General features: G+C 39.0%; 1 pseudogene across 1 annotated transcript; it reads right to left on the bottom strand.

Annotated features, from left to right (window-relative positions):
• Positions 1-959: 959 nt before the first annotated feature.
• On the bottom strand, positions 960-13,441 carry LOC114260353 (UDP-glycosyltransferase 71A16-like; annotated as a pseudogene). The gene is made up of 4 exons (XR_014335847.1): positions 12,721-13,441; positions 8,748-8,757; positions 1,479-2,088; positions 960-1,311 (listed from the first exon to the last, which is right to left on the bottom strand). The product of XR_014335847.1 is annotated as a UDP-glycosyltransferase 71A16-like (transcript).
• Positions 13,442-22,966: the final 9,525 nt, after the last annotated feature.

The following is a 22,966-nucleotide window of genomic DNA, read 5'->3' as shown; positions in this document are numbered from 1 at the left end:
TTGCAAAAGAGGTCAGAAACTCATCAACCACACCAACACCACACACAATACTTTTATGATAGTTGATTCTAAGTCCAGAGAGAACTTTAAAGCATCTAAGAACTCTTTTGACAAGTACCAACTGGTCTCAATCTGTCTCATAGAGGAGAACTGAGTCATCAACAAATTAAAGATGTGATAAAAGAACCTCATTGGCCCCAACTATCACTCATTTAAGAATGCTAAGATTAAATGTTCTGTTCTAAAGAATGTTGAGCTTTTCAGCTACTATATTGAAGAGGAATGGTGAGAATAGATCACCCTGCCTAAGGCCTATTTGGGATGAGAACTCCTTAGTTGGTGATCCATTCACAAGAATGGAGATTCTAGTTATGGAGACACAAAATTTCATCCAGGAGATCCATTTCGGCCCAAAACCAAAGCTGGACATCATAAAGAATAAGAATTCACAATTTACAGAATCAAAAGCTTTCTCAAAATCCAACTTTAAAATCAGTCATTGTTTCTTGGTCTTTTTCTATCCATCCACCACTTCATTAGCAATGAACACCCCATCCAGGATATTTCTCTCTTCTAAAAAAGTAGTTTGAGTTTCATCAATAATTGATGGTAACACCAGCTTCAATTTATTACTCCCTCCGTCCCAAAATATTAGTTCCTTATTCATTTTTTTATTGTCCCAAAATATTAGTCTCTCTTCAAAAATCAAGTACAAAAATAATATAAATTTCTTATTTTGCCCTTCTTTTAAATTAATAAACAATATAAAAAGTACAATTATGACATTTATATTCTCAAAAAATGTATTATCAAAAGGGTAATTTTAGAAAATCAACTTTTTTCAAATGCAATAATTGTACTACCAAAAAAAGTTAGATTCCCCAAAAGGGACCATTATTTTGGTACAGGGGGAGTAGAACTTTTGTCAAACTTTTATACAGGAGCCCACAAGACTAGTATTTAAATTTAAAAATTATAAGAAAATTACTTATTAAATAAAATTAAGAAACCTAAAATAAACAGCCACATTGTAAACATCTGGGCTTCAAGCATCACACAGAAGAAGCCTACCTGCAATTTCTATCACGTTGGTACAAAACAAAATCAGAAATTATTTTACTCTATTTTATTTTGATTCACTCATTTTTCATCATCTTATTCTAATCAAAGTCTTTCATGACGTTTTCAATAAAGCATCCGAGGGAATTGTAGGATGAGCCACCCTCCATCACGGCGACCCGGCTCTTCTTGCTCATCTGTTTCACTTTCTCCCTAATTTCATTACTACCGTCCATCAACTGAGCAAGGATCCTCTAGAGTTTTTTTTTCTAAAGTTTCCTAGAGTGGTGCATTGTGTGGTTGAGATTTAATTACAAGTCACATCAATTTTTTAACATTAAATCTCAACCACACAATACACCACTCTAGGAAATTTTAGGAAAAAAATACTCTAGAGGATCTTTGGTGCCATCAACTACCTTATCCCACTACTTATCTCCTCCACCGTCACTAGAAACGTCTCCATCCCAAATTCATTCATGTAATCCATCTTTATCTCCAACGCCATTCCCAACCCTTTAACCATCTGGAATGCATTCAGTTGCTGCTCTTAATACATTGGCCACGTCGCCACTGGCACACCGTACCACAAACTCTCCAAAATCGAATTCCATTCACAGTGAGACACAAACCCTCCCACTGCCCGATGGGACAGCACCGCCACCTGCGGGGCCCACCCGATCACTTTCCCAATCCCCGCTATTGTTTCCAAGAACCCTTCTAACAGGATATCCGTCAGATTTTCGTACTCACTCGGAAGACCAACCTTTCCTTTCGCCGGAGGCTGACGTAACAAGAATAGGTGTCCGCAACACTCAAGAGCGCGCGCTATCTCCTTGACATGGTCCCCATCGAAGCCTCCAATGCTCCCAAAGCAGATGAACACCACTGATGCCAGATCCAAGCCGTCCAACCACCTCATGATGTCGGCTTCGGATTGGCTGCTTTGGGCCTCGTTTGGACCGCCTCCTCCCCCTTTTAGGTTGAGTACGGGTCCCACAGGGTAGATTTTTTGGATGGTTTTGTCTACTTTGAGGGAGTTAAGTGTCACGACCCCATTCCGCCTCTAGTAGAATGGTGCCGTGATGGCCAGTAATCCGAGATTACCAAAGGCCAACTTTCAAAATTCGCACACAATCAGAGTATAAATATATGGGGCTCACAAGCGCGGAAGCAATAATTTACAATACAAGTGGTCCATAAGAGCTGTACATAAGTCAAATGGAATGGCATACAACTTTACATAACTTTACAACTTGAATACAAATAAAACGAAGTACAAAAATACATATTACATCTTGATCAAAAGGCTTCTCAAGCTGACATGTGCAGATTACAAGTATTACAAGCTGAGAAGCATAATTTTCAAGATTGCCGACGTGAATACAAGTGAAGCCGACATAACAAAAACCCAAAATAAGCTCACGAATCACACCTAGGCGTCACCGCCTTCCTGCTCATCACCTACATATATATAGAGAGGGTGAGCTTGGATACTCAGTGAATGGTATAAATAATAAAGGGGTTAGCATGACTGGTATTCAAGATCTTTATCAAACAATACATAACATAATTAGTGCAAGTCAAGGGATGAACCAAGTCCATCTAGCAAATCTGTCAAGTTTCAAAGGATGCTTATTAGCATCATTATAATACAAGTGATGATATCTCGGCAAACAAACCCACACGGTAAACCGTCAGTGGCAAACAAGGCAAGACAAGGGAGATATCTCAATTCAATGGTGCAGTTGCATTATAGTCCCCTGGCACTAAGGACTTGTGCTACAATTGCTTAGAGTCCCCTAGCACATACGAACTTCCAAACTTTGTGCTGCAAATGCTTAGAGTCCTTCAGCACGTAAGGATTTTCAAACTTTGTGCTGCAAATGCTTAGAGTCCTCCAGCACGTAAGGACTTTCAAACTTTGTGCTGCAAATGCTTAGAGTCCTCCAGCACGTAAGGACTTTCCAAGAATGTCATCAAAACAAGATAGTACATATTTTTCAGCTAAAAATAACCATTCATGCTTACAAATACTTTTCAAAACAAAGCAAAACAAGACTTTTATCAAAGCATTATAACATAGCTTTATTAAAAATACCACTCACTTAATTCTTAAAACGTCGGGGTCAAGGCAAGTCCAAGTTCTACAAACATATGATAAAGTCTGTTGAATGCACTTTCAAACAAGTTTCACATGCATGCAGATGATCTCGGCATTCCTTAAAAACTAAGTCAAATCAAAACAAAACACAGTTTCTTATCTCTGGAAAACATGTTGGTCAACTACCAGGTCTAGGCCAAGGTCCCACACCTCCTTGCCGAGGTGTGGCCTCGATGGCCACATTCAAGGAAATGAAGTCGGAAAAATCTAGGTTTCCCTCTTTTGAAGAACATGAAGAACATGGGCGTAAGGAAGATAAATGCAAAGATCATAATTTGCTATTAAAAAATCTGAGATTTCATGCTATGAATTCAAAAACATGGACCTGGGTACCCATATTCAAGGATCTTGTGATGACAAACACAAAAACATGAATCTTAATGCAAACTTTCGGATCAAACAAGACTTTTTCTTCAAAAACACATGAATACTATTTTCTCTTTCTAAAACCAACTTTAAATCAATGCATGATGTGCAGAACAGGTTCGATCGTGCAATGCAGCTAGATGATCAATAAGAACAACAAGAGTGAATCAAGAATCTAACCTCAATACACGAATCTAACGGTTTGATCACTAGGAATCAAGCTTGAAAGCCTACTCTCTCACTCTAAAACTTCTTCTTCTTCCTAGAGCTTCTCTCTCACTACAAGGCAAAGATATAACACGAAAATGTATATTTTCTAGGTCTGTCGGCTGACTTAACCCTCTGTAGGGGTACATGGCAGTGGCTGGTTAGTTCTACTCCAAAAGTGACTGAGTGAAAAGACAAGACTATGACAAAGTGTACTCAACAAGTTAGGCGGCAAGAACACTCCGCCAAGTAACGACATCGGCTAACAACAAGACTTCGGCAAGCAAGGGACAAGGACATCGGCTAGAATGGACAACACTTAGCCTAGCTGTGCCACACCTTGGTCTAGGTCGTACCAATCCAGGAGTAAGGTTACTTGGGTTCAAGGGTAATATCTCGGCCTAGATAATACACATCTTGGCCTCGGCGATGAACACCTCGGCCTAGATAGTGACATCTCGGCCAACATGTCAGAGCGGAGGTGGAGTCAACCAAAGTAAATTCCAAAATGGTCTTAGATGTAAGAGGTTCAAAACTGACCTAGGCTCAAGGTGACCACGGCTAAACCCACACCGAGCAAGGTACAAATCATGCTGTAACACTTAAGCGAACAAGGACAAGACTTGAAATGCAAGCTTAACAAGACAAAAATCATATGAATACATATGAGTATGGTTAGGATAGTGTGAGGGTTATTACATCCTACCCCCCTTAAAGAAGTTTGGTCCCCAAACTTGAGTTACCTTCATTCGAGAATAATTCTGGATATCGGACTTTCATTTCTTCTTACATTTCCCATGTAGCATCCCTGCCGTAATGCTCTTTCCATTCAATTTTCACCATCGGTATTGCCTTATTTCTCAATTGCCTCACTTGTCTATCGATAATACGCATCGGCTTCTCTTTATAGCTTAAGTCTTCATCAACCACAATCCCAAAATGATCAATCACGTGCAGTGGATCCCGTATATACTTCCTCAACATCGAGATATAAAACACATTATGAACTTGACTTAATCTCGGTGGTAAAGCAAGTCTGTAGGCAATCGGGTTAACTTTCTCAAGAATTTCAAATGGCCCAATGTAACGGGGTGCCAATTTACCCTTCTTCCCAAATCTTGAAACTCCTTTCATCGGCGAGATCTTCAGAAATACATGATCCCCAACTTCAAACTCTAACTCCTTCCTTCTCTAGTCAGCGTAACTCTTTCGTCGACTCTGAGCAGTCCTGATTCTCTGTTGGATAAGCTTGATCTTGTCGGTTGTCCTTTGTACTAGATCAGGGCCAATCAAAGCTTTATCTCCTACCTCGGTCCAACATATCGGCGATCTGCACTTCCTTCTATACAAGGCTTCATACGACGCCATGCCAATGCTAGCTTGATAACTGTTGTTATAAGCGAATTCTACTAATGGTAAATGCACTTCCCAGCTTCCTTTGAAGTCCAATACACATAGTCTAAGCATATCTTCAAGTATTTGAATTGTTCTCTCTGTTTGGCCATCGGTCTGGGGATGAAAAGCTGTACTAAACCTCAATTCGGTCCCCAAAGCCCTTTGTAAACTCTGCCAAAATCTAGAAACAAACTTTGGATCTCGGTCTGACACAATGGACATCGGCACACCATGAAGTCTAACGATCTCATTTATATACAACACAGCAAGTCGATCAGCATTAAACGAAGTCTTAACTGGCAAGAAGTGTGCTGACTTAGTTAATCTGTCGATTATAACCCAGATCGAATCCATTCCTTTCTGTGTTTTCGGCAAACCAATCACAAAGTCCATGGAGATGTCTTCCTATTTCGACTCAAGAATCAGCAAAGGTTGGAGAAGTCCTGCTGGCCTCTGATGTTCTGCTTTCACTTGTTGACAATACGAACACTGGGACACGAACTCGGCTATCTCTCTTTTCATATTCGACCACCAAAAAGTCTGTTTTACATCTTGATACATCTTGGTGTTCCCTGGATGAACTGCAAATCTGGATCCATGAGAGTCTTGCAAAATCTTTCCTTTCAACTCTGGGACGTCGGCCACGCACAATCTTCCTTCAAACTTAAGCACTCCATCCTCAAGGGTGTAACCTGACCTCGGCCTGGTGATAATCTCGTCGGCTACCTTCTTCAGGAATTCATCTTCCATTTGCCTTGCCTTTACTTCCCCAATAGTAGTCGGCTCCACTGAAATCATGGCTAGGCATGCCAAACTTCCCACTGACTTTCTACTCAATGCGTCGACTACCGAGTTTGCTTTACCTAGGTGATACTGAATCTGCATGTCGTAATCCTTCAATAATTCAAGCCATCTTCTCTGCCTCAAATTTAGTGCCTTTTGAGTGAACAAGTACTTCAAGCTCTTGTGATCTGTAAAAACTTGGCAAGAGGCTCCATACAAGTAGTGACGCCAAATCTTCAAGGCAAACACCACGGCTGCTAGCTCTAGATCATGGGTTGGATAGTTCCTTTCATGAAGTTTCAACTGACGAGATGCATATGCTATGACTTTGCCCCCTTGCATCAATACACAACCCAAACCTTTATGTGAAGCATCACTGAAAATCTGAAATTCCTCATTACCTGATAGGAGTACAAGAACTGGTGCCGTAACTAACCTCGTCTTTAACTCTTAGAAGGCTGATTCTCTATCATCAGTCCATTCATATGTTGTTCCCTTCTTAGTTAGTTGTGTCAATGGTACTGCAATCCTTGAGAAGTCCTTCACAAACTTTCTGTAATAACCTGCCAAGCCTAGAAAACTACAAACCTCGAACACGTTGGTCGGCGTCTGCCAATTCACAATGGCTTCAATCTTACTGGGATCAACTGATATACCCTCTTCATTAATCACATGCCCTAAAAATGAAATACTGAAAAGCCAAAACTCACACTTACTCGACTTGGCGTACAGCTTCTTGTCTCTCAAGATTTGCAGGGCAAGTCTCAGATGATTCTCGTGCTCAATTGTACTCTTGGAATAGATCAATATGTCGTCAATAAAAACGACTACGAACTCATCTAGATACGGCTTAAAGACTCTGTTCATCAAGTCCATGAATGCTGCAGGAGCATTGGTCACTCCGAAAGGCATTACCAAAATTCGTAGTGGCCATACCTTGTTCGAAAAGCAGTCTTCTCAATGTCCTCGGCTTTAACTTTCAGCTGGTGGTAGCCCGACCTAAGGTCAATCTTGGAAAAGACTCGTGCTTCTTGTAGTTGATCAAGCAAATCATCAATCCTAGGCAATGGGTACTTGTTCTTAATGGTTACCTTATTAAGTTCCATGTAATCAATGCAAAAGCGAAGTGTGCCATCCTTTTTCTTAACAAATAGAATAGGTGCTCCCCATGGTGAAGTGCTCGGCCTAATGAATCCCTTATCCAACAATTCTTGTAATTGCAGTTTCAGTTCCCTAAGTTCAGTTGGGGCCATCCTATATGGTGCTTTGAAGATAGGTTGCGTTCCCGACATGATGTCCACGGTAAACTCTATTTCTCTATCGACTAAGTGGCCAGGAAACTCATTTGGAAAGACGTCGGGGAATTCCTTAATAACTGGTATGTCGGCTAACTCAACACTTCCATTCAAATCACTTAGGTGCCGTTTGGTAACACTTATGTTTTCAGTTTTTTGTTTATATTTACAAAAATTTAAAAAATTCAAATAAAAACTTGTTTGGTAAAATTTTTGATTTATAAATCAGTGGTCTCAGTTTATAAATTTGGCCAAAAAATGAAAACACAAAAAATGTGTTTCCGTTTTGAGTTTTGAGTTTTTTTTTTTTTTAATCACCCAACACTAGCCACCACCCGCCACCATTTTCCACCACCGTCTTCCGACACCACCACCCACCCCCACCACCACCTGGCACCACCACTCACCACCCACCAGCCACCACCCGCCACCACCACCCACCTACCACCCACTCGCCATCACCACCCACCCCTCACTGCCGACGCCACCACCACCACCCGCCATCCACTTGCCACCACTACCCACCACCTGCCACTACCACCGCCACAACCACCCACTCGCTACCACCTACCACCTACCACCTGCCACCGTCACCCACCCACCCACTCGCCACCACTTGCCATCCGCCACCCACCTGCCACCACCACCACCTACTTGCTACCACCCACCACTCGCCACCATCACCCACCCACCACCACCCACTCGCCATCCGCCACCTACCTGCCACCACCACCCGCCACCACCACCCGCCACTACCACCATCACCACCCATTCGCTACCACCCACTACCCGCCACCGTCACCCACCCACCCACCCACTACCACCACCCGCCATCTACTAGCCACCACCACCCACCCGCTATCCGCCACTCACTTGCCACCACCACCAACCACTCGTCACCACCACCACCACCCACTCGCTACCACCCACCACCCGCCACCGTCACCCACCCACCAGTACCACCCGCTCGCTACCACCCCCCACCACCCGCCATTCGCCACCCACCTGCCACCACCACTAACCACCACCACCACCACACCCACCCGCCACTACCCACCACCACCAGCTGCCCACCACCCACCGTCACCACTTTCCACCACCGTCTTCCGCCGCCACTTGCCATTTCTCACTCTTTTTTATATTTTAAATTTTTTAAAAATATTTTGTCAATTACCAAACGCGTTTGTAGTTTATGTTTTTTTAAAAATAAACAAAAACCAGTTTATAAAATTTTTGTAAATATAAACTGAAAACGTAAACGTTACCAAACACACCCTTAGTATACTGCACAAATAACCCTGACACCCTTTTTGGATCAACTTATAGGCTTTCATGGATGAGATTAAGTAAGGTGGGGGTACTACTCCCTTACCCTGGGAAAAGACCTCGGCTTGGTTTGGGGTCTTCAATGTGACGCTCTTAGTAACACAATTAATGGATGCATGATTCGCTACTAACCAATCGATTCCCAATATGACATCGAAGTGACTCATGCTTAATGGCATCAAATCAACTAATAATTCTACACTCTCAATCACCACAACACACGCCCTATATATGGATGCAACAATTATAGTTCCCCCAGATGGAGTAAATACAGATAGCACATAATCAAGGGGTTCTAGCGGTCTGTTCAACTTCTAGGCAAATTTAACAGATACAAATGAATGTGTAGAGCCCGAATCAATCAAGATGTATGCAACTTGAGAGCAAATTGAGAGTGTACCTGACACTACCGTTTCAGCATTCTGGGTGTCTCCTGGCACTAGAGCAAAAACTCTGCCCTGTCTCATCTGTGTCCTTTCGACGTTGCTTCCGTGTGCAGAGCCTGAGGTGCTCCCATTTTTCTTACCATCATCAGCCCTTGCCTTCGGACAGTCTTTCACGCAGTGGCCTATCTCACCACATTCAAAGCAGGCTCCTATCGCCCAATGAAAAACCCCGAGATGCGGCTTTCCACAACTCGCACACGCCGGCTTAGTATTACCATCCCGATTTGAGTTGCTAAAACTGCCCACGTTCGCCTTCTTCTTAGCATTAAACGGCATTCGACGACTTTCATAGTTCTGTCTCTTCCTCTGGCTCTCTCCTGAATTTTGATATCGGTTTAAGTTAGCTTCCGCCAGAATGGCCTTGTCTAACACCTCGGCATACGTCGGCGTATTGAGCATGTTGACTCGATCCTGTATCGGTCCACACAGTCCACTTTTCAAACTTCCTGGCTTTCCTATATTCATCACTGGCCATATGAGGCGCGTATCTCGCCAATTCGGTGAAAGCACGGTCGTATTCTGCCACTGTCCTGTTGCCTTGTGTCAGAGCCAGGAACTCTGTGGTCTTGCGATCTCGAACGCTAAGGGGAAAATGCTTGTTGTAAAACAGTTCCAAAAATTTGGCCCAAGTTAAACCAGGGTTAGCTTCCCGAATCATCATCCACCACCTTCGAGCGTCGTCGTCTAATGTGAATGCTGTCAATGTCACCTTCTGAGTGTCGGTGCTGGGAAAGATCTCAAACAGCTTCTCTATTTCCAAAACCCACGCCTCGGCCTTCATTGGCTCTATACCCCCTGAGAATCTCGGTGGGTTCATTTTCTTGAACTCTTTAATCAAAGTCATCGTTCCTTCCCCATACAAGGCTGGCTGTGGAGGCACTTGGGGCACTGAAGGAGATGGAACTGCATGTCGGCCATCCGTCTGTTCGGCCTGGGTAGATGTAGCACTAGCGTTCTGTTGCCTCATTTGCCTCAACTCACGGGGTAAACCTTCAACCAGTCTTTCTAGTCTGTCCAGTCTATCCTCTGATTGATCTCGGCCAACTGGTGGTCTACCTCTCCTCATGATGCTATGAGTATGCAAAATGCAACTTTAAAACAAACTGGACCAAGAATCATGTATGCAAATAACAAATGGTCATCTCGAGAAGATGTACACCTTGTCCAATAGCAAGCAATATGATGCGACCCTAACATTTTTCTAAGGGAAATCCTATGCTCTTTAGGACTCAAGTGTGTGAATAACGCACTATAAGAAACTTGTACTCTGATACCAATCTGTCACGAACCCATTCCGCCCCTAGTAGAATGGTGCCGTGATGGCCAGTAATCCGAGATTACCGAAGGCCAACTTTCACAATTCGCACATAATCAGAGTATAAATATATGGGGCTCACAAGCGCGGAAGCAATAATTTACAATACAAGTGGTCCATAAGAGCTGTACATAAGTCAAATGGAATGGCATACAACTTTACATAACTTTACAACTTGAATACAAATAAAACGAAGTACAAAAATACATATTACATCTTGATCAAAAGGCTTCTCAAGCCGACATGTGCAGATTACAAGTATTACAAGCCGAGAAGCATAATTTTCAAGACTGCCGACGTGAATACAAGTCAAGCCGACATAACAAAAACCCAAAACAAGCTCGCGAATCACACCTAGGCGTCACCGCCTTCCTGCTCATCACCTACATATATATAGAGAGGGTGAGCTTGGATACTCAGTGAATGGTATAAATAATAAAGGGGTTTGCATGACTAGTATTCAAGATCTTTATCAAATGATACATAACATAATTAGTGCAAGTCAAGGGATAAACCAAGTCCATCTAGCAAATCTGTCAAGTTTCAAAGGATGCTTATTAGCATCATTATAATACAAGTGATGACATCTCGGCAAACAAACCCACGCGGTAAACCGTCAGTGGCAAACAAGGCAAGACAAGGGAGATATCTCAATTCAATGGTGCAGTTGCATTATAGTCCCCTGGCACTAAGGACTTGTGCTACAATTGCTTAGAGTCCCCTAGCACGTACGGACTTCCAAACTTTGTGCTGCAAATGCTTAGAGTCCTTCAGCACATAAGGACTTTCAAACTTTGTGCTACAAATGCTTAGAGTCCTCCAGCACGTAAGGACTTTCAAACTTTGTGCTGCAAATGCTTAGAGTCCTCCAGCACGTAAGGACTTTCCAAGAATGTCATCAAAACAAGATAGTACATATTTTCCAGCTAAAAATAACCATTCATGCTTACAAATACTTTTTAAAACAAAGCAAAACAAGACTTTTATCAAAGCATTATAACATAGCTTTATTAAAAATACCACTCACTTAATTCTTCAAACGTCGGGGTCAGGGCAAGTCCAAGTCCTACAAACACATGACAAAGTCTGTTGAATGCACTTTCAAACAAGTTTCACATGCATGCAGATGATCTCGGCATTCCTTAAAAACTAAGTCAAATCAAAACAAAACACAGTTTCTTATCTCTGGAAAACATGTTGGTCAACTACCAGGTCTAGGCCGAGGTCCCACACCTCCTTGCCGAGGTGTGGCCTCGATGGCCACATTCAAGGAAATGAAGTCGGAAAAATCTGGGTTTCCCTCTCTTGAAGAACATGACGAACATGAAGAACATGGACATAAGGAAGATGAATGCAAAGATCATAATTTGCTATTACAAAATTTGAGATTTCATGTTATGAATTCAAAAACATGGACCTGGGTACCCATATTCAAGGATCTTGTGAGGACAAATACAAAAACATGAATCTTAATGCAAACTTTCGGATCAAACAAGACTTTTTCTTCAAAAACACGTGAATACTATTTTCTCTTTCTAAAACCAACTTTAAATCAATGCATGACGTGCAGAACAGGTTCGATCGTGCAATGCAGCTAGATGATCAATAAGAACAACAAGAGTGAATCAAGAATCTAACCTCAATACACGAATCTAACGGTTTGATCTCTAGGAATCAAGCTTGAAAGCCTACTCTCTCACTCTAAAACTTCTTCTTCTTCCTAGAGCTTCTCTCTCACTACAAGGCAAAGATATAACACGAAAATGTATATTTTCTGGGTCTGTCGGCTGACTTAACCCTCTGCAGGGGTACGTGGCAGCGGCTGGTTGGTTCTACTCCAAAAGTGACTGAGTGAAAAGACAAGACTATGACAAAGTGTACTCAACAAGCTAGGCGGCAAGAACACTCTGACAAGTAACGACATCGGCTAACAACAAGACTTCGGCAAGCAAGGGACAAGGACATCGGCTAGAAAGGACAACACTTGGCCTAGCTGTGCCACACCTTGGCCTAGGTCGTACCAATCCAGGAGTAAGGTTACTTGGGTTCAAGGGTAACATCTCGGCCTAGATAATACACATCTCGGCCTCGGTGATGAACACCTCGGCCTAGATAGTGACATCTCGGCCAACATGTCAGAGCGAAGGTGGAGTCAACCAAAGTAAATTCCAAAATGGTCTTAGATGTAAGAGGTTCAAAACTGACCTAGGCTCAGGGTGACCTCGGCTAAACCCACACAGAGCAAGGTACAAAGCATGCTGTAACACTTAAGCGAACAAGGACAAGACTTGAAATGCAAGCTTAACAAGACAAAAATTATATGAATGCATATGAGTATGGTTAGGATAGTGTGAGGGTTATTACATTAAGAGCATGGAAATCAAGTTCAGTGAATGTGTTGACCATAATACCTTTGGTTTCTTTGCACCACCTAGCGATATTGAGGATCGTAGTGGACCAGCCGCCTTCCTTGTCCAAGAAAACGTAAGGGAAGATCTTTACGGGGATTGGGTAGGCAAAAGCCGGAACGGTAAACTTAGCGTCCGAGTCTTTGAACTCAGTAACGTCTTTGTTGTGGTGGTCGTGGAGGGTCTAGACATGGAACATAAGCCCAAGCAAGCCTGCGTTGGACGTGAAGAAGACGTAGGTCGAGATGCCGAACTCGTTTGCTATGTCAATGATGGGCGTGCAGAACATGTCAATCACCAACCCCGCGAGTCGAGGAGTGGACTCTGACTCTGACTCAGATTTAGAGACAATGTTGGAGACAACGTCTCTGATGTGAGGCTTGTGAATTTTGATCAAGTTGGGGAAGAAAGAGCCGGGTTTGGAATTGGGATTGGCTGCGGAGGGGGTGTCATGAGAGAGTTCGACGATTCGTATACGATCGGAGGCGTGGTTGGAGAGTGATTGGGTCTTGTTTTCGAAGGAAAACTTCATAATCAGGACGGTGATGGAGAGGCGGTCATCTGGGCCGACGAGGAGCTTTGACATCTCAATTGTCGATATAAGGTGGCCGATGCCTGGAGATGGGACAAAAACCAGTTGTGCTTTTCTCATTTTTGGTTTGTGTTTTTGCTTATAATTTCTCTGTAGCCACTATTGTAATGAAGCCTGAAGCTGTAGTCTGACGGTATATATAACAGTGATCTCTCGTTACAAACCATTTGGTTTGAGTTTTTTAGATTAAATTTTTTTAAAAATTGAGTTTTTTAATTTTTATATATTTTGTTTTTAGTGAATATTTTTAAAATTTTAAATATTTTTTTTTACTTTTTTAGGTGTACCTTACTTAGACGTATTTAAAAGTAAAAAATTTGTAAAAAAATATTTTAAAAAATTAATAAATACATAAAAATAAAAAAAGTACTAAATTCTCTTCTTTTTTTTGTATTTTGGCATTTAGTGAATTTTAAAAGTTTTTTATTTTTTTTGCAATTTTTTTACTTTTTAAGTATATTTATGTTAAGTATGTCTAAAAATTAAAAAAAAATTATTTACAATATTAAAAAAATTCAATAAAAACAAAAAAAATACGAAAAATAAGAAAGTAAAATTTTCTGAAAAGTGTTTTTAAAAAACTCTAGCCAAGCAAACTGAATGCTACTTTAGCAAAGTTATTAGGTTACGTTGGTTTGCCAGATTAGGTTGAGTGGAAATGTTATTGAAGAGATGATTAATGAAGAAATTGTTAATGTAAGAATTATTAATAAGAAAATGACGTAAAAATGTATTTATTTTGATGATGGTGTTAAAAATGATTAGTGAAAAGACAAAACAAAAAATTAACAAACACACTATAATTAAAAAATTAAAAAAATAAAAAATAAAAATAAAAAATGCCTTCAACACTGTGGGTGTTTGGGAAATGGATTTTTATGTAGGTTTTTTTAGTTATATGATATTATTGGAGAAATTTTTTTTTGTATTTGAGAAGGTAGTTGAGTTTTTTTGTAGTTGGATGTGATGTTTGTGAAAGAAAAAGTGAAATGATTATGGAATTTAATGTGATATTTTATTTGGATTTATTTTTTTTGATTTTATAAAATATTTGTCTTGTAATAAAAAAAAACAAAAAAAAACCCCTAAAAACTAAGGCTCTGTTTGGTTGTGATTTGTAATCAATTTTCTACACGTGTGTTTGAGTACTTTGTTTGGTTATGGTTTTGAAATCAATTTTCCACACTCTCTGCAGAGAACTCTGATGCACAGGCCGCGTTTTTTGTCAAAATTTTGCCTGAGGAAGTCCACCCGGAAGACCACCCGGATGTCCACCCAGATGTCCTTGGGGACGTCCACCCGGATGTCCTCTGAATTCCAAATTTTTTTTTTTTTTTTTTGGCAATTGATTTACATACTCGGGAAAAATATTTTCTGAATTTTTTAAAATTTTTTATGTGTTTTAAAATAATTTTGAGTTGTATGTTTAGTTATGAGCTGTAAATTTTTGTATCACATATCAAATGTCACATCAACAATTCCCCACTCAAATCAAACCTCTTTTCCAAAACTATTTTCAAAACTCTTTACCAAACAAATTTTCTATACTCAAATCATAATTCTACAACACACAAACTCAAAATAAAACTCATACTCTCAAATCACATTTACAAAACATAACCAAACACAGGCTAAGTTCCCAAACACCACAAGTGGGATTGGTTTTTTAATACCACCTGTATTGAAGGCATCCCAATCCAACCACACTATACGACTAACATTCCCTGTGAATTGACAATCGACGAACCCATAAACCAACCAAACAAACAAGAGATATGTGGGGTCACTTCAATCCTAAACATGCCCTTAGGTTGTATTTATTTAGAGGGGTTGAGAGGTGAGATTGCACTATTAATCTATTTAGATTAATAGTTTATTATTTGGTTTAAAATTTTGACATTGAATTATTAATTCTAATCTATCAGATTATTGTGTCCCATGATGGGTGGGACACAAATGGAGAGATAAGGGATATGAGATTAAGTGATGAAATGACTATTTTGATCATCTACTATTTAATTATGTATTATATTTAATAAAATTTAATAAAATTTAAATATCTCAATTTAAAAATAAAATAATTTTATTTAATTTTTATTGATGTTTTATTTTAATTTTTTTTTCATATATTTTATTTAATTTCATTATTTAAATTTTAATAGATGTTTTATTTAATTTCAGTGTTTAATTATTATTATTTTTGAAAATAAATTTATTTAAAATTTTAATTAAAAATTATTGATATTTTATTTATTTAATTTATTTAATTTTTTAAAAATAAATTTATTTAATTGTGTAAAAAATAAAATAAAAATAAATTTTTATTTAATCTAGTTAAAAATAATTAAAATATTAAAAATATGTTTAATATTACTATTACTTAGTAAATAATTGAAAATGGTAAAATAGTCATTTGAACATTTATCTTTCTCCATAGTATCCCAAACAAACGTCGGATTCATATCCTATCCAACTAAATAGTCATTTTCTAACATCTAATCTCATGACTAAAAAAAACATGGGATACAAATCTAATCCAACCAAATAGTCCAGGGACAATGTATCCCAAGACTAATAGTTCGGTGGATTCCAATCCCTTCTTATCCAGTCCGCCCAAACACACCCTTAGATGCTTTGTAAGTCACCAATGTCTATAGTTAAATTTATAAAATATAAATTTTAATTTTAATTTTATGATAAATTACACTGACAATCTTTGAGATTTCTACTTAGTACAAATTTCTTCTCACATTTGAAAAATTGCACTTATTCCTATCAGATTAAAATAGCATATTTTTTTTTAGCTTTTATACATATAAAATAAGAACATAATGCAGATATTTTGTTCATGCCATTTTAAGAGAATTCTTTGGTTTAACTCATATAAAAAATTGAGTTTTTTATTTTTTCGTATTTTTTTTAAATTTTTATTGAATTTTTTTAATATTTTAAATAATTTATTTATATATTTTAGATACACTTAATCTAGATATACTTAAAAAGTATAATATTTTGTATTTTTTTAAATTCACCAAATATAAAATAAAATAAAAATCAATACATTATCTTATTTTGTTATATTGAATAAATTTTTAAAAAATTATTTTTACAAATTTTATGCTTTTTATATATATTTAGGCATTATTTGTCAACTATATATTTTAGTTAAAAAGTCAAAAGGTTATTAAAATAGTCTGTTCCCAAACGAGGCCTTAGATTAAATTCATCTAATCTAAATATAATGGTGGAAATAAAAATAAAAAATTATATTTATATATAATAATTTATACAAAAAAATATTATAAAAATATTGTGATAATGATATAAATCATGTTTATAAGTGTTTTGTTTTAAAATGAAAGATCACTATTAAGTTATATCATTGTGTTTGAAAATTCTATATAAAATTTATGTTTGTATATGTTAGCTTTTTTGGCTTTCGAAGGTTAATATTGTAATTTCAAGCGTGTCAATAAGGATCAATCAGTCCTTACAGAAGATTAATTGACAACCAATTATCAGACTATTGTATTTTAGTTTTTTCAACCTCAATGAATAGGACTTTTACTGGTGACTTGTTTAGGAGAATTTAGTAAATAACAATTAAATGAAGAACAATTGCAGTATTTCATTAAGTAAAAATGAAAAACTTAAAACGATCTAATCCAGCCTCGTAGAGGTTTACTACAGCAAGCTATTCAAAACTACTCCTATGAATAAAGTGCAATACAAGAATTTGAAGCACAGAAATGTAAAGAACAAGAAATGTAAAAACTGGAAGGAAAATAAAGTAGATAAAAATTGATTCCTGGATTTGAGTCTGGGTCTTCTTTTTGACGCCTTCTCTACTATTTATACCTCTCAATGATAACCGTTGAAATGAGTTTCTAACCATCGAAACATCCCTTCATGATCGCTGATCATGCTTTCTCACAGTTAGCTCCACTACGCCATGTCTGCAGTTAGGTTTCCCTCTTGATTTTGAATTTGAACTTGGTGAGTAACCGTTAGGTCACATCACTTTATATCCCTTGATCATTCCAGTGCTATGCAGACTCATTATTACCAGTATGGGTTAACACGTGTCTAACTATAGTTGGCGATTTATATTACCTTTCCAAATTGCCCTTCTCATATCATGTATTGAATCGTGATTGGCTTATACAATTTATATAGCCAACATTACCCTCCGCACTAATATACCCAATACTTGGTGATATTAGTGGATCAAAACACTTCACCCACGTCCTAGGACGTGCATGGATTTCACATCTTCTTAGAACTGCAACCGCCTGCATTAAATTCTTTTCTACACCTTGAACATTTCCAATTATCTAAGCATTCGAAAGGACTGATACAACTCGCATGGACAAACAAACTTTCTTTGACATAAATCAAGCATACGAGGAGTTGTTAGATAATAATGTTTGCCCTTGAAAGAATTTTCATGCATTTATTAGCCACTCCTATCCATCTCTCTCAATATTCAAGTCATGGAAGCTTTTGCAAACTATCGACTTTTGGATTACGAACCTACTGTTCATAATTCTCTATCCCAAAACTTTGCAAACATGGATATTGGAAGCTCTTCTTTTAACCAAAAACCTTCTGCGTGGGATGAGGCTGCAGTTTCTTCTTTTTCTTCTAAGACTTCTGGCTGGGGAGGCTGGCTAGAACCTGAGGAACCCAAGCTGAGAGAGCGCATTAATCATCACTTCGTCAAATTCACTAATCTTCCATTTTTCCCTTATTTCGTTCAAAGCTCGGTGGTTTACCCATATGTATCTACCGATCGCCAATGTAGTTTGGAAGACAATTTACTCATAGCATGGTACACGTCCTCCATGCCTACGAAGATTTTGCAAGCCACTTGTCGTCCAGAGGAAGCACAAGGGTACTGCCCGTCATTCTTAGCCCAGAGGGAAAAATTTTGCTCTTCTGACTGGCTTGACTGCGTAAACAACCTCCAGTTCCTTCATTCTTTTGAGATGGATCCTCCTGCGCCTCCTATTCCACAAAACCCTCATTGGGTAGAAGAACTGAGACTTACTCTCTTTGAGAATCAGTTTCTTCCTTCCTATGAACCTCCAACTTCCCCCACTATATTTGAGCGATATCAAGCTCAGCTTCTACTTGTGGTTTTTTCTCACTTGCCCTTCAATGTTTTTGAGGATGATATTCCTCTTAAGAACCTTCAATGGGCTTGTGACGTTATGACTCGAAGTCATGTCCTCAATCCTATTGCCTAAGCAGAGCTTCAGATGTTTTTGGATCAACTCCCACTGCTTCTTCATTGACACCAAACTTCTGTGGCCACCACTCAATCTTTGGACAACATCTCAGCCCGTCGAATTCACACCCAGTATGAAGCAGAGAACCTTATCGATGAATATAACGACTTCAAGAATAAAGACTCTACATATTGGGATGACTTGGATATGGATGAGATAGAACAAGGATTGAAGGAAACAGAATTCGAAATAAAAGCCGAACAACTTTTTCATCAAATAAGAGCATATCAGCTTCAGTAACCTAGCTTGGAGAAAATAGAAGACAGAATAAAAAAGGAATAGAAATTCATTGACCACTGTTGGAACAAGTTCCATGACCTTATCATTTTCTCTATTCCTTATTTTTATGAAATTGAATATGTAACCAAAAAGGCTTTCTGATGTAATCACTTTTACCTTAATAAAGCTAGGCTTTCCTTTCTTTATTCGGCATGGTCTGATTTCATTCTATTTATCAAAAATAAAGAAAATCAGAGCTTTGAATTCACTAATTTTGTCCTTCGAAACCTGATTTAAACATATCCAACGGAATACTAGAGACCTAATTTGAACTTCACCAACATATGGAATGTAATTGACAACCTCTACCTTAGGTCTTCTTTTCCCAATCATATGGTTAACACAATAAACAGTTTCGAATCAACTATTTCTGCTTCGAACAAACAATCTACATTTATTTTCGAAGCCTAGAACAAACAAATTCTAGTCGCAGAGTATTTCAAACTTTACTTCGAAGGATTTTACTTTCAACAAGAAACCTAAAAGCAGGTCTTTAATACTCTTGAAGTAAACAAATACCTGGGCACTCCTGTACTCTTAGGTGTGAAATGTGCTTCGAAGTTAATTTCCTGCTTTTGACGCTTTAGCTGAATGTTTGTCACCTGATTTTGGCGCCAAAGCTTGGCTTTGAAGCCAAACATTTGATTTTGAAGCCAATATTAGTATTTGAGATACGTTTTCCTCCCAAATTATCAGCATTGAGAGAAACTTTTCGCACCCGTACCTTTAGTACTTCTTTATGAATTCTACCCACTTAGAATGATTTGGGTATTTTTCAGACAGAAAGGTTTAAAAACCCTTTTATTTCGTGCTTCTAATTCACTTGTTTGCCTAACACACAAACCCTTCATCTCCATTGACTTCTCCTTTCCCTTACCCTCTTTCTTAACTTCTTCTTCTGAAAAAACTCCTGTCAACGGCTTCTTCCTCCTTGAAAATACCGATTGTGGAACATTTGAGTCCATCCGTAGCCTTAAAAAGGATCATTGATGAAGAGTGTGAGAAATACAAGGCTGGTGAGAAAAGTGCCATCGACGGGCGCATCTTCATTCCCCGTCGCCATGAACAACAAGAATACGTGCTTGGGCCCATTTTTAAGGAGATTTTCACTGAGCTTCTAGCTCCGTATTCGCGTCTGGAAGATCATTGCCTCCTTTTATAAAGGCGATCTTGATTGGAGAAACTGGAGGATGAACAGACCCCATTGTTGCTGGCCCACAATAAGACCAGAGTGGGAGGAATGGTATGATCGGGTCGTCCCTGCTAGGACACTAGATCTTCAGGAGCTTTGCCTCTTCGACGCCCTTCAATTGTCCAGGTTCACCATTTCAGAGGACCCATTTTTAATACCTACTGCTCTTTGTTTTTGGAATTCTTCTTTCAATTTCTTCCAATTTAGATGTGGGATGATGGCTCCTACTGTCCTTGACATCTGCCATTTGTTAGGATTATCCCCTATTGGTACCCCCATCGGTCCAGACTATCCTAACCTCAAAACCCCTTTCTCTCTTCCCCCTCTGAACTCATCTTATAGTGACTTTGTCAAGGTTGAGAACAAAAGAGAAGGCCCTGTGACTGATAGGGAATTTTTCTCTTTTTTATTGTATTGGCTTTGCAAATTCCTCTTCTATACTTCTTCTCAGAGGATCATGCCTGAGTTTGCCCTTCTTGCCAAAGCCTTTGTTTTATAAAGAAAGGTGGCCTTAACCATAGATGCCAATCAAGGAGGCCCATTTTGGATACTCTAACTTTGGCTTCTTGCATACTTCACTGACTTGCAGTCTAAATGCTTAAAGTTCTTGGAGCCAAACCCTACCACTCATGGTATGAAGTTAGCTAATGTTTCACTTTATCCTTCCAGCTTCGCCTTCTATTTTTGTTTCTTTCACCAACTTCTAGCTTCCCATTCTTCTCATACATTCTACCCCTTCGAAGCGACCAATATTGGCCTAGCCTAGCTGAGGACCTTTTTAATGATAGGTCATGTTCTACGCCTCAGCACAAAAACATGTGGGCTTCTATTTTGATCTCTAGGGAACTATTCATTGGTACTATAAACCCCAGAGCTTATAAGTGCATCTCTAAGCCCTATTGTCCTGCCCAATTTGCTAGACAATTTGGACTCTCACAATGGGTCCCTATCCCTCTCTGTAGTCAGTCTAATTTAAACCTTTCCATCAGAGATTTGAAGGTTCCAAGATCCAGATTGGAAGAAGCAACTTCCAAATTTATCCAAGATCTAATTGACTTTGATTGCTTACTCTTCATACCTGAAAGCAATATATTGAAAAGGTACCAGAACTAGTGGATGGCCAACATGGAGGTGCACTTGGCCATTTCTCCTCAAAATCTATTAATGGTACTAGACGTGCCTCAAGCCAAGTCTAAAGGGACTGGAGTAGTTACTTCCTCCACTGCTCATACTGCCCCAATTCCTACCCTGGCTACTACAAAGTCTGCTTTTACTGCTTCAACTCCTCCTAGAGTTACTCGAGCTACTTTGAAGAAAAGTATGCACTGTTGCTTCTTTTCTTTTCTCCTTTTTATGATACTTTTGCCTTTTACTTATAGTTCCTTCTTTGGTGCAAGTGGCGTAGGCGCTCCATAGGGAGACTCTCCTCAAAGAGCTCAAGCTTTAAATCTCTTTAAGAGCAAGCAGAAGCAACAAAGGAAAAGAAAGCTTTTGCTTGATCCTGAAGAAATGGTACCTGAGGCCCACATGAAGGAAGAGAAAGCAGAAAAAGAGCATGAGGAACCATTAAAAAGAAAGAAGAAAATGACAGTCTCTCTCTCTCTGATTTCACTAGGGACCCCATTCATGAAGCATCTGTTAAAGTAGTGGAAGCGGAACACTCTAAAAAAATCATTGTGCTCCAGAAGGCTGAGAAGAGGAGACAACAACAAATACTCAAGGATGAAGCTGCTGTTGCTAATGAACTCCAAAGAGAAACTACAAGGAAACAGCAAACTGCTGAACATTATACCCTTCGCAGCTCTCCAACCATTGCTACCACTTCTGAAACTGGTAACTTCCTTTTGTGTCTCTAATTTCCTTTCTCAAGTTCTTAATATTGAAACTTAACATTGCTTCGTATTGTTTCTTTTACACCAACAACTACTCTACCTTCTCCTTCAATAAGGACTTCTTCAGTTTCATCTGAAGTTGTAAGACTATCAGAAATAATGCCTCGAAATGTGGAGCCCATTCAAGCAATACTCCAACTCCCTGGTTCTACACTTTTCATACCTTCTTTGAAGCAAAGCATTCCTGTATCCTTATCCTTTGGCTTAACTTCATACCTTCCTTTTCTATCCTTTAACTCAGCCCAATTTATTCTTCCTTCAAACCTTGCTACTCCTTCCCCTCCTGAGAAAATTTCAGTTATGATTTCATCTCCATTGATAGCTAATTCCCTTAGAGAAGACATTGGTAGCTCACCAGTTCCTTCTCCACTATCCCTATCTAGCTCCAGCCCCACTTCTCTTGACCTACTGGTAACCAAGACTATGGAAACTGCTAGGGATACTTCATCTTCCTCTCCTATCCCTATGCAGCCATCTCTTCCTTTTACCAAAGCCCTTTCTGTACCAACCATGTCGATGGAGGAGGTGGACATTTTCAAAGCTAGACTAGCTAGCCTTTTTGATATGCCTTCTACCATTCTAATGGCTAGCAATGAAACTGAGACATTGGTTCTGGCTGATTCTCTTTTGGAAATTTTTGAGAGCTCTTCTACCACGAGTAGGACTTCTCGCCTTCATTGGATTTAGACAGCTGTTTGGAGTTGCGACATTGTTCTCGAGGATCCCCTTCGAAGCCTTGCAAAGACCTATTATCAAGAATGGTTTCCTCCAATGCTGCAAGGTTATTGATCAATCCAACATGGCTATTTCAAGTCATTTATCTAAGACAGCAGCTACCATTAACTTTTATATCAACATCTGCCATGTTGCCAAGGCTACAAAGGAGAAATTGTTAAGAGACCAGAAATTTGTTTCCCAAACACATGTTGAAGTGTCTAAATTGAAAGAACAACATT

This window comes from Camellia sinensis, chromosome 7 (assembly GCF_055761805.1).
Source record: "Camellia sinensis isolate YWXY chromosome 7, ASM5576180v1, whole genome shotgun sequence".
NCBI classification, from domain to species: Eukaryota; Viridiplantae; Streptophyta; class Magnoliopsida; order Ericales; family Theaceae; genus Camellia; species Camellia sinensis.
Note: the sequence above shows the minus strand (reverse complement) of the source record. Positions and strands in the feature narration are given on the sequence as shown.